The 18562-nt window shown below is 41.1% G+C and overlaps 1 long non-coding RNA gene across 1 annotated transcript in view; it reads left to right on the top strand.

Moving 5' to 3' along the window:
* LOC101046371 (uncharacterized) overlaps positions 1-18562 on the top strand; it is a 111007-nt gene that overhangs the window by 12398 nt on the left and 80047 nt on the right. Inside the window, exons 2-3 of the long non-coding RNA XR_012512614.1 lie at positions 4907-5094; positions 6227-6590. This is a non-coding gene — a long non-coding RNA (uncharacterized LOC101046371). The remainder of the gene's footprint in view (positions 1-4906; positions 5095-6226; positions 6591-18562) is intronic.

The raw sequence follows: 18562 nt of genomic DNA on the forward strand, positions 1-18562 counted from the left end.
TCTGCCACTATGGAGGCAGTCTGCCAATACCGAGGCAGTTCTAACTGCCTCAAGGAAGTTCACACAGCACCTGGGCAGAACTTGTGGCAGCTCAGTAACACCTCTTCTGACAGACTGTGAAGAGATTATCTCCTTGTGGGGCAGGGCATCTATGAAAAAAGGCAGCAGCACATCAGGAACTTATAAATAAAGCCTCATCTTCCTAGGACAGAGCACTTGGGAAAAGAGGCAGTTATGAGTTCTGCTGCAGCAGGCTTAAACATACATGCCCAGCAGCTCTGCAGGGAACAATGGAGCTCCCAGCACAGCACTTGAGCTCCAATAAGGGACAGACTATGTCCTCAAGCAGCTTCCTGACCCCCATATACCCAAAGAGACACCTCATAAAGGAGAGCTCAGGCTGACACCTGGCGGGTACCCTTCTGGGACAAAGATAACAGAAGAAGAAACAGCCAGCAACACTTACTGTTCTGCAGCCCCTGCAGGTGATCCCCAGGCAAGCAAGGTCCAGAGTGGACCTCCAGCAATCCTGCAGCAGAGGGGCCTAACTGTTAGAAGGAAAACTAAAACAGAAGTAAATAGTTTCAACATCAACAAAAAGGACGTCCATTCAGAGACCCCATTCAAAAGTCACCAACTACAAAGACCATGGGTAGATAAAGCCATGGAGATGGGAAGAAACCAGCACAAAAAGGATGAAAACACCAAAAATCAGAACACCTCTCCTCTTCCAAGGGATCACAACTCTTGACCAGCTAGGGAACAAAGCTGGATGGAGAATGAATCTGATGAATTGACAGAAAGAAGCTTCAGAAGGTGGGTAATAACAGACTTCTCAGAGCTAAAAGAACACATGCTAACCCAATGCAAAGAAACTAAGAACCTTGAAAAAAGATATGATGAAATGCTAACTAGAATAAACAGCTTAGAGAACATAAATGACTTGATGGAGCTGAAAAACACAACATGAGAACTTCGCGAGGCATACATAAGTTTCAATAGCCAAATCGACCAAGCAGAAGAAAGGATATCAGAGATTGAAGATCAATTCTATGAAATAAAATGAGAAGGTAAGATGTAGAGAAAAAAGAGTGAAAAGAAATGAACAACGCCTCCAAGAAATATGGGATTATGTGAAAACCTAATCTACGTTTGATAGGTGTACCTGAATGTGACGGAGAGAATGAATTCAAGCTGGAAAACACTCTTCAGGATATTATCTAGGAGAACTTCCCCAACCTAGCAAGGCAGGCCACCATTCAAGTCCAGGAAGTTCAGAGAACACCGCAAAGAATCTCAAGAAGAGCAACCCCAAGGCGCATAATCGTCAGATTCACCAGGGTTGAAATGAAGGAAAAACTGCTAAGGGCAGCCATCATTCTCGGCAAACTGACACAAAAACAGAAAATCAAACACTGCATGTTCTCACTCATAGGTGGGTGTTAACAATGAGAACACACAGACACAGGGGACCATCACATACTGGGGTCTCTTGGGGGTGGCCAGGGGAGGCACAGCAGGGAATGGGGAGGTTGGGGAGGGATAATGTGGGGAGAAATGCCAGATATAGGTGACTGAGGGATGGAGGCTACAAACCACCTTGCCATGTATGTACCTATGCAATAATCCTGCACGATCTGCTCATGTACCCCAGAACCTAAAGTACAATAAAAAAATTAAAAAGTAATAAATAAATAAATCAAATTAAAAATAAAGCCTCCATAAAAGGCCAAAAGTACTGGGTTTGGAGGGGCTTCCTAATAGCTGAACTTGTGGGGGTTCCTGGAGGATGGTGTGCCACTTGGTCCATACCTTGCCCTTTTCATTTTTATAATAAATGGGTAAAGTGTTTTCCTGAGTTGTGTGAGGCACTCTAGCAAATCAGTTGCACCCAAGGTAAGGACTGTGGGAACCCTGGTTTATAGCCAGCCAGTCAGACCATGGTGACAACCTGCTACTTGCCACTGGAATCTGAAGTGACAGGCAGTCTTGTGGGACTAAGCCTTCAACCTGTGGGATCTGATGCTATGTACCGGTGGACAGTATCAGAATTGAATTGAATTAGAGGATACTCAGCTTATATCTGCTATGGAATTGCTTGCTTGTCGTGTGTGGAAAACCCCCGCATATCTGATATCAGAAGTGTTGTGTTGAGTGGATGATAGAGAGTAGGGAAAAGCAATTCCTTCTCCCTTATCTCTTATAATAGATTTTTCTGCTTCATGTTGACTATTACTCACCCTGGCTCTCTTTTTTCCCCAACCTTGCTTTCTATTTCTCTATAGCACATTTAACCATCAGACAATATTGTATATTTTATATTTTGCTAATTTACTTGTTTATGAACTGCTTCCCTGCACTGGGTTATAAGCTCCACAAGGGAAGAGAGTCTGTTCTGAGCTGTATTCCCAACACCACGCAGTGCTCAGTACAGGTGCCCTATAAATATCCACTGAGTGAATCTGTCCCACCTTTGAAGATAGTTTATTCTTTGGTTTTTGCCCCCCTTTCCTTAGACTCTTCTCTGGGACTGGAGTTGCCTGGTAGCTATCTGGCTATTTGGACTCATGCTGCTTTGCTCCGTGGTGCTTTGGAGATCACACTATCTAGGTATCCAAGTATGTTTTCTTCTATACATAAATACCTATGATAAAGTTTAACATGTAAATTAGGTACCGTAAGAGATTAACAACAATAACTAATACTAAAATAGAACAATTATAACAACATACCATAATGAGAGTTATGTGAATGTGATCTCTCTTTTAAAATCTTATTTTTCTGTAAGGGCATGTTTGGAGATAGTGTAGGTTTGGTTCTAGACTATCACAATAAAGCAAATATCTCAGTAAAGTGAGTCACACATTTTTTTTTTTTTAGCTTCCCAGTGCATACAGAAGTTATGTTTACATGACACTGTAGCTTATGAAGTGTGCAATGACATTGTGTCTAGAAAAACAATGTATATAACTTAAATAAAAAATAGCTTATTCTTGGCCAGGTGTGGTAGCTCAAGCTTGTAATCCTAGCACTTTGGGAGGCCGAGATGGGCAGATCATCTGAGGTCAGGAGTTCATGACCAGCCTGGCCAACATGGTGAAACCCTGTCTCTATTAAAAATAAAAAAATTAGCCAGGTGTGGTGGTGGATCAGAAGGCTGAGGCGAGAGAATCTCTTGAACTCGAGAGGCAGAGGTTGCAGTGAGCCTATATCACGCGTTCCAGCCTGGAAGATAAGAGTAAGACTCCGTCTCAAAAACAAAAAACAAAAAACAAAAAACAAAAAACAAGCTTATTCTTAAAAATGCTGACAGACTTGAAGTGAGCACATGCTGTTGGAAAAATGTGCCCATAGACTTGCTCAATGCAGGGTTGCTGCAAACTTCCAATGTGTAAAAAATGCAGTATCTGTGACGCACAAGAAAGTGAGGTTTGCCCATAGTCATCTATCTTTGGACCACAGGTAACTGAAACCATGGCAGGTGAAACTGCAGGTAAGTGGGTACTACTGTACAAAAAGTATAATGATACTCACGTATAGGGTGAGCTCAAGATGCCAACCTACCTCGGTGAACAGTAACGTAATCACTGGGAAGGGACTGGCTGAGCAGGTTATTTATGCTGCCACTCAAATGTTTTCTGACTTTGCCCAGTGGGGTGCTTTTCTTGAGTTATTTGGAAGATAGTTCTGAAGGAAACGAAAAGAGTAAGCTGCCCTTTATGAGAGATGTATTAAAAAACAGGGAGATCAAGGTCACACTTCGACGTCTGGTAAAAAGATGCAACAGCGATGGAAAGAGAATCCTGCCTTCTGTTTGACAGAGCGCCAGGATCAGCTCAGGAGACTGAAGGGCAGCACTGAGAGGCTGGAGAAGGCGGCAGCGAAGGCGTTCATGTTATTAGGGTGGTATCACTAGCAAGACAGGGCAGCATCAGCAGGGCTGGTGGCGAGTGAGGGGAATGACTCCGGCCTCTTCAGTTGCAGGAAGGCTAGGTCTTGGGTCCTCAGTGATTCCCCTGTGTGGTGGCTTACAGCCCCGTTAAACCAGGCTCGCAGTACTAACTAACACTTAGTACTTACTGTGTGCTGAGTCCTTATCTAAATCGTTTTCATTATTACTTGAATGAGAAATTGTTTTTCTAGTTGATGGAGCAAGTGGCAGAGGTGGGAACCGAACCCAGCTAGCTTCGGAGTCAGTGTGCATAAGAGCTGTGCTGCATGTTTTCTCCCACGTAACTTAGGGCCAGTTAGCGTTCCCTGTTCTGCACGTGCAGATCATGTAGGTGGGACCCTGGACAGCTGCATTTCAAGCACATGTCATTATTAATTGGTGGGGTAAAAGGAGGGTTCATTGTCAACTTCTACCTGGAAAACGATTCTCAAAGAATATCCCTTCTCAATGCCAGACCCATAGACATGTTGAGACATGTTTACTTGAATGAACAATGCAAGAATCCTGCTTATAATAGTTTGAGAATATTGTCTTTGAGTACTGTACACTTAAACAACTCATTCTAGTGACAAAACCAGGGACCGTTTATATTCATAAGCTGAACTGCTTAGTGCAGCCTGAAAAAATAGAGCTTTTTAAAATTTCACAGTTGAAAACGATTTGTATGACAAAAATAAAAAACCCAAAACAATGTTTTCTTGAAAAAACAAAAAAGCCCAGACCCTGGTATTCTCTTCCTTCCCAGTTCAGGGAGGGTCTGATTTGAAAAGAAGCCCACCACTCCCCTAACTGACTTATTTTAATAGTACATCGATAGTTCACAATGAACCACCTGTACTGTGCGTCTACCCTTGAAGAACTTATGTTCCATCCAGGGGGTAAAAATAAGCTTGTTTACTCACTTTTCCCTGTTCTCGGAGTGTTCTAAACTGATTCATTTCTTTTTTGCTCAAGAAATAGGATACAAAGTAGAAGATGATCCTCGAGGCTTGCGAAGGTGGGTGCTTTCTGAAAGTGAAGTCAGCAGCCAAGAACCACCCTTCAGAAGATAAAAGAACGAGCAGCTGCGTGAGTGATGGTCACAGCGACACATGGGTCCTGTCTGTCCACGCAGTCCTCCCCGGCCTCCTGCAGCTTGCCAGGTCTCCTGCCCACACTGGGGAAATTCCGGCTGCCAGCCCTCTTTGGGGTGTACCTCCCCTTTTTGCACAGGGCTCTATTGGGAAGGCAGCTGTCTCGTGTCTGTTTCAAAGACAAGAAACCAACCTAGTTATAGAAATGAGATTTAGATTACATCAGAATAACAATGCAAATCATTTGTTTGTGCAGTTCTTAGTACAGAAAACAGATTTAAAAACACAAATTGAGAGGGTTAAAGAAAGTGGCTTTTTCTTTTGTCATCAAAGTTGGTTTTTAAAAACATGTCACAAAACGAAAACACATCTGTAGTGAGATAAATACTTGTGTGCTGACTTCATCAACAGAATGGATGGCCGAATTCACACAATGTTATTTACTGTTTCAGGGCATATACTCGTGGTTTCCAAGTGGTCTCTTGCCACTTTGGCCTTCAGCTGGCCTTGCTATTTTCCATTGCGGGGTGTCTGATTGTCTCCACCACAACCCTGAGTCTAAGCAAAAGCCCATGGGTCGGTTGCCCTGTGTTCCTGTTGTCCCTGGGAGTGGGCAGACTGGCAGATGTTGGGGGAGCGGGGAAGATGCTCATAAACACTTTATTTGTTGTAAGAATTCCAGTTGGGATGTAGCTTCCAATCATGAGAGAAGGACTGCTTTAGAAGAGGTGAGAGAGAGATAGAGAGAGAAAGAGAGAGAGAGAGAGAGAGAGAGAGAGAGAGTGTGTGTGTGTGTCACATGCTTGGTATTGCTGTTTTGTATGATTTCACCCTTTAGTGTGAAATAGAAACTTATTTATTGGGATTTGTTGATTCATGTTGCTGATGATACGTGGCAGTGTCGCAAGTATGGAAGAACTTCTAAGTGTGTGGTAATTCAGTCTTTTTCTTTTTTTTTGGATGCTCTTTCCCTCCACACCTTGATCATGAAAAGCCTGGCAAGGAGTTTGTTCAGAGACACATCTTTAAAGACTCTCCAGGTCTCAGAGATACCATGTTGTAAATAATCCTCTTAGTAGTGCTAAGCTTTTAATGAAGCAGTGAAGAAAATAAGGCATAAATCCCAATCAAATGAGGCCTGATGCATAGTGCATCAGAAAATAGCTGAGAACTCAAACAGCAGCTGCTTTTTCTTTTTCAGGAAACTTTCTATAATAATACCAATAAAACAAAGATTATTTTTCTGAACAGTTAACAAGAAACACAGCTGGAGCGATTTCCTATCCACCTGATGAAGGACACTACCAGGCAGTCACTCTGGCTCTGTCCATCGATGCTTGTGCCCACTTGGTGCTATGTAGCTTCCATGGAGATAAGAGCAATGGTAACGGAAGAAGAAAGTCTGGATGTACTCATGCAGAAAGAGAAAGCTTCGTGGAGCAATATTAATCTTCTGGTCATCTCTGTGCCAGTCTAGCGGACCATAGAGTTGTCAGATTGACTTTGGATTCCAAGGAAGTCCACTGACATGAGACCCAGGGAAGACAGTGTTTGGAAGGGGCAAGGCAGGCAGGATGGTTTGGTCACTATAAGGAAGAAAAGGGTAGAAAAACATCAGAACATCAGAATCTTTAGGAAGTGGCTACTGACAATCAATCAGAGCTTTCTCCCTGCGGGTCTCTATCCACTTAGTAGCTTCTTGTGCTAAGCAACTCAGTGACCGCCCTCTGCTCTGGATGTGACCTTCAGTCTCTGCTGCTCCTTTCTGCTGGCAATGCTCAGTGAAATTTCAGCCACAGAGGAAAGGAGGTGAAGTGAACATCAGTGGGAGCCTCAAAGGTAAACAACAGATGCGTTTTCCCAGTGTAGAGAAGACCTTGCTTCTCCACCCCTGGACTTTATGCACTGTTCAACTGGAAGATAAGCAAGCTGCTGGAACACGAGGAGCCTGTGAGTGGCTGAGAGCAGTGATGAGCACATCCCCTCCTGTAGACAGACACCTCCCCTTCTGCTTCAACCATTTTGGTGGTTTTTTAGTTTGTTTCCCTCCCTTCTATTGCCTCTTTTCATTCCAAGTTCATTCTGATGACAGCCACTAAATTAGTCATCTTCAGGCAGAGCCTGGATCATGCCTCAAACTCTGCAGGGGCTCCTGAGGGCTCACTGCGTGATGCTCAAGCCCCTCGCCTACCCCTTGAGACCTGGTACAGGCATGCTCTGCTTCCCTTTCCCCATCTGTGCTGCTTACGCTTTGTCGGACTCTCCAGGTGCATTCTCCGCCCTGCTCTGGGATTTGGGGGCCTAGCTTCTACGTGCCTCACCTGGGCTTCCTCACGCTCTAGCTCTGCATTGGGTTTGGCCGTTGACAGGGAGGTGGATGTCTGGATATTAATTCCTCCCTTCTCTTCCTGTCAGTCCTTGATTTTGTTTCTCTTGTTTCTCTATCCAGTCCATAACTTCCATCAAGCCACACCTCTTTCACAGGGTTCTGGTAACTCTGCTTCTTCTGCCCCTTCAGATCCATGGCTGGAAATGGCTGCCTGCTGTTGCTCGTCTCTGTTGGCTTTGGCATCCCAGGGTGGATACTTTACCTTGCCCATTCCTCTTAAAGAATAGTGTATTCAGTACTTTCCCTTCACTTTCTTGGATGTGTCACCTCTTTCTTGCTTTGCCTCCATCCTGTCCTCTTTTCCAAGCAAAAGGGCCACTTGCTATTCCTCGAACATAGCACTTTATCTTCCATGTGACTTTTCGTTTGCTAGCTTTCTTCATCTAGTCCCAAGGAAACTCAGATTTGGAGGGTCCTATTCAGTGGTCCAGGAATCAGATGCTTCAATTCTCTCTGCATCTCCCACTAAATGATTCTCTAGTCTTTGTTTAAATATCTGTGAGGCAGGAGTTTGTTGCCTCTTACGGCATTAGTATTTATTCATTCAGTTCACTCAGTGAACATTGTTGATGCCTCCTACCATGTGCTAAGTGCTATGCCTGGTGTCTTTCCTCAAGAAGCTCAAAACAGTGAGGAGATGAATGTATAAATAAGCAATTTCGGGACAATATGATATAGGTTACTTTGGAGTTATTCAGAAGTGTTTTGAGAGCATGGACAGCTGAAATGGGATGGAGTGAAGTCTCGCTCCGTTGCCAAGGCTCATCTGAGATGAAATGGAGTCTTGCTCTGTCCCTCAGGTTGGAGTGCAGTGGCGTGATCTCAGCTCACTACAACCTCCACTTCCTGGGTTCGAGAGACTCTCCTGCCTCAGCCTCCCAAGTAGCTGGGATTACAGGTGACTGCCACCATGCCTGGCTATTCCTTGACAGGTTTTTTTAAGTTCCATGAGGACAGAGTGCTTGTCTTGATTGTCATGGAATCCCCCTTATCTAGCATTTATGAGGCTGAATTAAAGGTGTCAGCCTGGATGAATCTTTCCCTGAAGGAAAGTTTTTTTTTTTCTGGAGGAAAAATCCAGTTCCAAGCTCAGTTTTGTTATTGGCAGAATCCAGTCCTTTGCATTTGTAGTACTGACATCCCCACTTTTTTTTAGTAGTTACTGCCAGTCAGAGGAGACTCTGCCTTTAAAGGCACCATGCAATTAGGTCGGGACCACCTGGATAATCTCCCTTTCTAAAGTCAACTCTGCCGTATAACGTAACCTAATCCTGGGAGGCAAATCCATCAAACTCCCAGTCTGGGAGATTAGGGGTAGCATGTAAACCAGAGGAAGAAGAGGGAAATCTTGGGGATAATCCTAGAATTCTGGTACAAAGTGACATACATTGAAAATAGTACACATGTTATGTTGAATAAAAACAGACAAGCTTAATCAATGCTTTCAGAAATCAAGACAGTAATGACCGGTAGGGTCAAGGAGGGAAAGAATACATGAAAGGGAAGTACTCATTCAACAGGACACACTCATTGCCTTCCAGATGCTAAAGAGAACCTAGCCATGCCATGATGGACTTATGGCCTACAAAAACTATGCACTAATAAGTATGGATTAATTTTAGTTTAAGTTCTGGGATACATGTGCAGAACGTGCATGTTTGTTACATAGGTATACATGTGCCATGGTGGTTTGCTGCACTTATCAACCCATCATCTAGGTTTTAAGCTCTACATGCATTAGGTAGTTGTCCTAATGCTCTCCTTCTCTTGCCCCCTACCCACTGACAGGCCCTGGTGTGTGATATTCCCCTCCCTGTGTCCATGTGTTCTCATTGTTCAACTCCCATAAGTGGGATTTTTTAAAGCTCCTAAATTTGTGGTAATTGTTACTCATCAATAGAAAAGTAATACAGGACCTCAACTCCTGACCAGTTTTGGGTAGTAATCTCATAAAACAAGTTGCCTCATTATATAAACATTTTACAGCTACTTTATTACAGAGAACTCATCAGGAAGTTATGTTGCTTAAAACAAGGCATTTTGTAGATGCTTTCTTAAGACTGATTTATGGCCAAGATGACCTTTAATCTATACCAGATTTCAAGAACAAATGATTCCAACATAGCAGTTTTTAATTTCTTCTCTAAGCCTGACTATTAGCTCAATAGATTGTCAAGAGCTCTGCATTTACCTGGAAATAGAGAAATGCTGACCTCTATGTACTTGTCAGCCAGTGAGTTTGAAACCTGGCTTTGCTTATTACTATATGTAGGCCGTGGACAAGTTAAAAACCTGAAGTTTTCATTTGTAAAATGGGCATGGTAGTGCCTACCTTGCAAGCGGTCTGTGAGGCTTGGAGAGGGGGTGTACAAAGTGCCGCTCTGCTTCTTCATACCCTCGCCTTCATCTTTCCTTGCTTCTTTATCCGTTTCTTTTTAAGGTGTGATTTTACAGAAAGATACTAAGAATAAGCAAAGGAAAAAAAATTAAGAAAAGCCTTTCAGGTTTATCATCAATTTCTTTGGTGAATTCACTTGTCTATAAAGCTATACTTGGTACCATAACAAACACTGAGGAGAACCGTTTCCTGTCCAAAGCGGGCAGACATTCTGAAGGAGCCGGGATGGCTTCATGTAACTATCTTTTTATTTTTGTGTTGCCTCAGTATTCTCTTTTTCTGATTACAAGGGTGTGGTTCCTTTAGGAAGTGGGATTGCTCCAGTGTATTTTATAAGACCAGTGAAGTAATGTTTCCACTGTGACCTATCCTGGGATGAGAGAATGGGAATGGGAGGAAGAAATGTGGATTTTTTTCAAGGTAGTGGCACATGAGCGACAGTCTTTGCTGCCTGTGGTGTACAGGATGTTTCTGCAACAGAGCATATAAACACAACATTCATGACTAAGTGTCTTGTTGGATGGAAAAATCAATGACTAGCCTGGGAAGGAAGCTGTCATTATGGACAAATACCATAGCCGGTGTCAGTTGCACAGAAGGACCATAGACCTGATGCAGGCACTGTTGAAGATGCCCAAGTTATTAAAAATCCATAAAAAAAAATCAGTTTTAATTTTTCCAATTGTTTCCTGAAACACACAGATGAAAATCCTGTGTGGTTTACTTTGGTTGCTGTTACTTGAAATTTTACAAAGCTTAGGAGATCTATTGTTTTTTCCATAAAAACTGATGGAATTCTAATGTGACACTTGGGAATTGTGTTTGAATTCTGAATGTGTGTTTATATCTCAATTTCCCATCAACACAGATGTTTACTTCAGAAAGACGATCACTTTAGATGTTTCCTGGACTCTCACCCAGGTTTTTCACAAGAATATTGTATCATTATGTAACAGAGCAGCTGCGGGTATCTTTTACACTTTTTGGAAAGTTCTTTAACTTTTTTCTTCATGAGAGTTTCCACAGGGGTGGAATCATTTTGTTTTCGCATTAGAATCTATTGTCTTTGAAGAGAAACTAGTTAACTCCCATAAGCTGAGGGAGAGGAAACAGTGAATGTAGAACTGGTATTGCTGATATTGCTAAAACAGATTGCTGTCATGGTCAAATGGGAATGAACATTGAAATAATAAAATATCATTCTTGTTGTACTATAGAGAGAAGAGGGTGAGCCCCTTGACAATGGAAAGAAATAAGGGAGCAAAAACAGATGAAGGAGAGATTATGAAGTAGAGGGGCGCTTTATATACCTCATCTCCAAGCCTCACAGACAGCTTGCAAGGTAGCTGCTATGCCCATTTTTCAAACGAAAAACTTGAGGTTTTTAATGGGGGTAACTTGTCCATGGCAGACATATAATAAAAAAAGAAATCCAGGTTTCAAACTTACTGGTTGACAAGTACCTGGAATTCAGCATTTCTATGTTGCCAGGTTTCCAGTATCAGATGGAAATTACCGTATCTCATCAAGAATAAATGAGATAATCATACTCCTTACTGTATAAAGCTTTCTAAACACTAAGTCAATTGAGCAAACGGAGACTCTAGTAAGCAGTCTGAAAGCATTCGCCTCATATAATTCAGGATCCTAGTATAGCTGGCAGTTTTTATCTTTCTAATTTCTTCACTCTCTTTGCATCAAGTTAGAATGAGAGTAAAAGGTCTTTATCTAGTGCTCAAATTAAGAGTTTATTACAGAGAAAGTTGGTAGACATTTTTGAGAAAGGCTTTTGGAAAGATTTAGAACACCTGTGGTTGGAGGCTCCGGCTGAGAAGAATGAAATGGTGAGTGAATTCTGTACTGGAAACTGAGATATCCAGGTTCTCTCATTGGGAACGAAGTTTAGTTTTGCCAGATATGAAATTGTGAGTTAGAAATTCTTCAAGAATGTTGAATATGGGTTATAGGGTTTCTGCTGAGACATCTGCTGTTAGTCTGTGAGCTTCCCTTTGTAGGTGGCCTGGCCTTTCTCTCTGGCTATCCTTAACACTTTTTCTTTCATTTTGACCTTGGAGAATCTGATGATTATGCATCTTGGGATTGATCTCCTCATGGGGTATCTTACAGCAGTTCTCTGGATTTCCTGAATTTAAATGTTGGTCTGTCTTGTTAGATTGTGGAAGTTCTCCTGGATGACATTCTGAAGTATGTTTCCAACTTGGTTCCATTTTCCCTTTCTCATTCAGTTACCCCAACCAATTATAGGTTCAGTCTCTTTACATAATCCCATAGTTCTCAGAGGTTTTGTTCATTCCTTTTCATTCTTTTTCCCCTAATCTTGTCTGCCTGTCTTATTTCAACAAGATTCTCTAGAAGCTCTGAAATTCTTTCCCCCTCTTGACCTACTTGGTTATTGATATTTGCGGTTATATTGTGAAGTTCTCATGTTGTGTTTTTCAGCTCATTTATGTTCCTCTCTAAACTAGTTATTCTGATTAACAGACACTCTGGTGTTTTATCATGGTTCTTAGCTTGTTTGCATTGGGTTAAAACATAATCCTTTAGCTCAGTGAAGTTCATTACTACCCACCTTCTGAAGCCTACTTTTGTCAGTTCATCCATCTCAGCCCCAGCCCAGTTCTGTGCCCTTGCTGCAGAGGTGTTTTAATCATTTGGAGGAGAAAAGGCATTCTGGCTTTTTGAGTTTTTGGTGTTCTTTCATTGATTCTCATCTTTGTGACTTTATCTCCCTTCAATTTAGGACATAGGTATGGATGAAAATTTAATAATGAAAATGTTAAAAGCAATTGCCACAAAAGCAAAACATGACAAAGGGGATCTAACTAAACTAAAGAGCCTCTGCACAGCAAAAGAAACTATCATCAGAGTGAACAGACAACCTACAGAATGGGAGAAAATTTTTGCAGTCTGTTCATCTGACAAAGGTCTAATATACAGAATCTAAAAGAAACTTAAACTTACAAGAATAAAACCAAATGACCACATTAAAAAGTGGGCAAAGGACATGAACAGACACTTCTCAAAAGAAAACATTTATGCACCCAACAAACATGGAAAAGCTCAACATCACTGATCATTAGAGATATATGCAAATCAAAACCACAGTGAGATACCATCTCATGCCTGTCAGAATGGCAATTATTAAGAAGTCAAGAAACAACAGATGTTGACCAGGCCATGAGGAAATAGGAACATGTTTACATTGTTGGTGGGAATGTAAATTAGTTCAACCATTGTGGAAGACAGTGTGGTAATTCCCAAAGACCTAGAACCAGAAAATTGGCCCCAGCAATCCCATTACTGGGTATATACCCAAAAGAATATAAATCACTCTATTATAAAGATATTTGCATACATAAGGTTCATTGCAGCACTATTCACAATAGTTAAAACATGGAATTAACTCAAATACCCATCAATGACAGGTTGGACAAACAAAATGAGGTACATATACACCACAGAATACTATGCAATAATAAAAAGGAAAGAGCTCATGTCCTTTGCATGGTCATGGATGGAGCTGCTGGCCATTATTCTGAGCAAACTAATGCAAGAACAGAAAACCAAACACTGCATGTTGTCATTTAGAAGTAGGAGCTGAACAATAAGAACACATGGACACAGGGACCGGAATGACACACCCTGGGGACTGTTGTGGCAGGGGTGTGTGTGGGGTGGGAAAGCATCAGGATAAATAGGTGATGGGTTGTTAAGTGCAGCAAACCACCACGGCGCACATTTACCTATGTAATAAACATACACATCCCACACATGTATCCTGGAACTTACAATTAAAAAAAAAAAAAGACTTGGAGCAACTATACAAACTAGGCAAGGAGAACAGGAGACCCTCCCTTGCCCTGAGTGACCACACGTGCCAGCATGAACACGCATAGAGGGTGCACACTGATCTGTGCCAGTCAGCACCCAACCCCTGTGCTAACATCACCACTGGTGTGACTACACCCACAGTCACTCGTGGGGGCCCCCTGCAACCCTGCAAGCTATGCACCTATAGGCTGAAAATAAAGGGATGGAGAAAAATCTACAAAACGAATGAAAAATAGAAGAAAGCAGTGCTTACAATCCTTATTTCAAAGAAAAAAGACTTTAAACCAACAAAGATAAAAAAAGACAAAGAAGGGCATTATATAATAGTAAAGGGTTCAATTCAACAAGAAGATTCAGATTCACAAAAGTTCTTAGAAACCATGAGGAGAGTTAGACTACCACACAATAATAGTGAGAGACCTTAACACCCCACTTATGGTATTAGACCATCAAGACAGAAAATTAATAAAGATATTCAGGACCTGAACTCATCACTGGATAAAGTGGACCTGATATACATCTACAGAACTTTCCACCCCAAAAGAACAGAATGTGTATTCTTCTCATCTGCACATGGCCCATACTCTAAAGTTAATCACACAATCAGACATGAAACAATCCTCAGCAAATGCAAAAGACCAAAATAACAACAGCCATGGTCTCAGACCACAGTGCAATAAAATTAGAACTCAAGACTAAGAAAATCACTCAAAACTATACAATTACATAGAAATTAAATAGCCTGCTTCTTGAATTACTTCTGAGTAAACTATAAAATTAAGGCAGAAATCAAGAAATTATTTGAAACTAATGAGAACAGCCATACAATATGCCAGAATCTCTGGGACACAAGTAAGGCAGCATTAAGAGGGAAGTTTATAGCATTAAATGCCCACATCAAAAAGAAGAAAGATCTCAAATTATCAACCGAACATTACAACTTGAGGAACCAGAACAGCAGGAGCAAACTAACCCCAAAAGTAGCAGAAGACAAGAAATAACCAAAATCAGAGCTGAACTGAAGGAGATTGAGACACAAAAAACCATTCAAAATATCAATGAATCTAGGAGGTGCGATTTTGAAAATCACTAGCTAGACTGATAAAGAAGAGAGAAGATCCAAATAAACATGATCAGAAACAACAAAGGTGATAGTATTACTGACCCCCAAGAAATACAAATAACCATGGGAGAATATTAGGAACACTTGTATGCAACCAAACTAGAAAATCTAGAAGAAGAAGCCAGAGCAATCAGGCAAGAAAAAGAAATAAAGGGTATCCAAATTGGAAAGGAGGAAATCAAATTGTCTCTATTTGCAGATGACATGATTGTATATCCGGAAGACCCCATCATCTCAGCCCAAAATCTCCTGAAACTGATAAACAACTTCAGCAAAGTCTCAGGATACAAAATCAACGTGCAAAAATCACAAGCATTCCTATACACCAGTAATAGACTTCAAGAGAGCCAAATCAAGAACGAACTGCCATTCACAATTGCTACAAAGAGAATAAAGTACCTAGGAATACAACTAACAAGGAACGTAAAGGACCTCTTCAAGGAGAACTACAAGCCATTGCTCAACGAAATAAGAGAGGATACAAACAGATGGAGAAACATTCCATGTTCATGGTTAGGAAGAATCAACATCGTGAAAATGGCCATACTGCCCAAAGTAATTTACAGATTCAATGCTATTCCCATCAAGCTACCAATGACCTTCTTCACAGAACTGGAAAAAAACACCTTAAACTTCATATGGAACCAAAAGAGAGCCCGCATAGCCAAGTCAATTCTAAGCAAAAAGAACAAAGCGGGAGGCATCACACTACCGGACTTCAAACTATACTACAAGGCTACAGTAATCAAAACAGCATGGTACTGGTACCAAAACAGAGATATAGACCAATGGAACAGAACAGAGGCCTCACAGGAAATACAACATACCCACAACCATCTGATCTTCGACAAACCTGACAAAAACAAGCAATGGGGAAAGGACTCCCTGTTTAATAAATGGTGTTGGGAAAACTGGCTAGCCATGTGCAGAAAGCAGAAACAGGACCCCTTCCTGACACCTTATACCAAAATTAACTCCAGATGGATTAAAGACTTAAACATCAGACCTAATACCATAAAAACCTTAGAAGAAAATCTAGGCAAAACCATTCAGGACATAGGTGTAGGCAAGGACTTCATGACCAAAACGCCAAAAGCAATGGCAACAAAAGCCAAAATAGACAAATGGGACCTAATCAAACTCCACAGCTTCTGCACGGCAAAAGAAACAGTCAGTAGAGTGAATCGGCAACCAACAGAATGGGAAAAAATTTTTGCAGCCTACCCATCTGACAAGGGGCTGATATCCAGAATTTACAAAGAACTAAAGCAGATCTACAAGAAAAAAACCAACAAGCCCATTCAAAAATGGGCAAAGGATATGAACAGATACTTTACAAAAGAAGACATACAGGAGGCCAACAAACATATGAAAAAATGCTCATCATCACTGGTCATCAGAGAAATGCAAATCAAAACCACATTGAGATACCATCTCACACCAGTTAGAATGGCGATCATTAAAAAATCGGGAAACAACAGATGCTGGAGAGGATGTGGAGAAATAGGAACACTTTTACACTGTTGGTGGGAATGTAAATTAATTCAACCATTGTGGAAGACAGTGTGGCGATTCCTCAAGGACCTAAAAATAGAAATCCCATTTGACCCAGCAATCCCATTACTGGGTATATATCCAAAGGATTATAAATCATTCTACTACAAGGACACGTGCACACGAATGTTCATTGCAGCACTGTTTACAATAGCAAAGACCTGGAACCAACCCAAATGCCCAACGATGATAGACTGGATAGGGAAAATGTGGTACATATACACCATGGAATATTATGCAGCCATCAAAAACGATGAGTTCACGTCCTTTATAGGGACATGGATGAACCTGGAAACCATCATTCTCAGCAAACTGACACAAGAGCAGAAAATCAAACACCGTATATTCTCGCTCATAGGCGGGTGTTGAACAATGAGAACACATGGACACAGGGAGGGGAGCACTACACACTGGGGTCTGTTGGGGGGAAATGGGGGAGGGGCGGGGGGTGGGGAGGTGGGAAGAGATAGCATGGGGAGAAATGACAGATACAGGTGAGGGGACGGAAGGCAGCAAAGCACACTGCCATGTGTGTACCTATGCAACAATCTTGCATGTTCATCACATGTACCCCAAAACCTAAAATGCAATAAAAAAAAAAGAAAAAAAAAAAAAAAGAAAACAAAATAAAATATTATAAAACAAAACAAAACAAAAAAAAAAAAAAAAGAAAATCTAGAAGAAGAAATGGATACATTTCTGGACATATACAACTTCCCAAGACTGAACCAGGAAAAAATTCAATTCTTGAACAGACCAATAGTGAGCTCCAAAATTGAATGACTAACAAATAGCCTACTGACAACAACAACAAAAAGCTCAGCACCAGACTGATTCACAGCCAAATTCAACCAGATTTACAGAAAGGAGCTGGTACTATTTTTACTCAAACCATTCAAAAAAATTGAGGAGGAGTGACTCCTTCCTAACTCATTCTATGAGGCCAGCATCATCCTGATACGAAAACCTGGCAGAGACACACACAAAAAAGAAAATTTCAGACCAGTATCTTTGATGAACATTGATGCAAAAATCCTCAACAAAATACGGGCAAGCGTAATCCAGCAGCACATCAACAAGCTAATCCACTGTGATGAAGTAGGCTTTATTCCTGATGTACAAGGTTGGTTTAATATATGCAAATCAATTAACATGCTAATCACATAAACAGAACAAAGACAAAAACCACATGTTTATCTCAATAGATGTGTATTAAAAACTCTCAATAAACTAGATGTTAAAGGAACGTACCTCAAAATAATAATGACAAACCTTCGGTCAATATCATGATAAAAAATTGGAAGCATTCCCTTAGAAAACTGACACAAGAAAAGGATGCCCTCTCTCACCACTCTTACTCAACATGGAATTGGAAGTCTTGACCAGAGCAATCAAACATTAGAAGGAAATAAGCAGCATTGCAAGAGGAAGAGAGGAAGTGGAGCTTCCTGTTTGCAGACAACATGATTCTCTGTCTAGACAACCCCATAGTCTTGACCCAAATGCCCTTTAAGCTGCTAAACAACTTCAGCAAAGTCTCAGGATACAAAATAACATACAAAAATTACTAGCATTCCTATACACCAACACCAGTCAAGCTGAGAGTCAAATCAGGAACATAATCCCATTCATAATTGCCATAAAAAGAATAAAATACCTAGGAGGAATACAGTTAACCAGAAAGGTGAAAGATCTTTAAAAGGAGAATTATAAAACACTGCTCAAAGAAATCAGACATGACACAAACAAATGGAAACACATTCCATGCTTATGGATAGGAAGAATTGTTATTTTTTAAAATGGCCACACTGCCCAAAACCATTTATAGATTCAATGCTATTCCTGTCAAACTACTAATGACAGTCTTCACAGAACCAAAAAAGAGCCTGATAGCCAAGGTAATCCTGAGGAAAAATAACAAAGCTGGAGGCATGCTGCCTGACTTCAAACTGTACTCCAGGGCTACAGTAGCCAAAGCAACAGGGTACTGGTACAAAAACAGGCACATAGACCAATGGAACAGAAAAGAGAACCCAGAAATAGAGCCACACACCTACAGCCATCTGATGTTTGACAAAGCTGACAAAAACAAGGAATGATGAAAGGATTCCATATTCAACAAATGGTGCTGGAATAACTGGCTAACCATATGCAGAAGATTGAAACTACACCCCTTCCTTAAACCATATACAAAAATCAACTCAAGATGGATCAGAGACTT

The sequence above is a fragment of the Saimiri boliviensis genome, chromosome 11 (genome assembly GCF_048565385.1).
Source record: "Saimiri boliviensis isolate mSaiBol1 chromosome 11, mSaiBol1.pri, whole genome shotgun sequence".
NCBI classification, from domain to species: Eukaryota; Metazoa; Chordata; class Mammalia; order Primates; family Cebidae; genus Saimiri; species Saimiri boliviensis.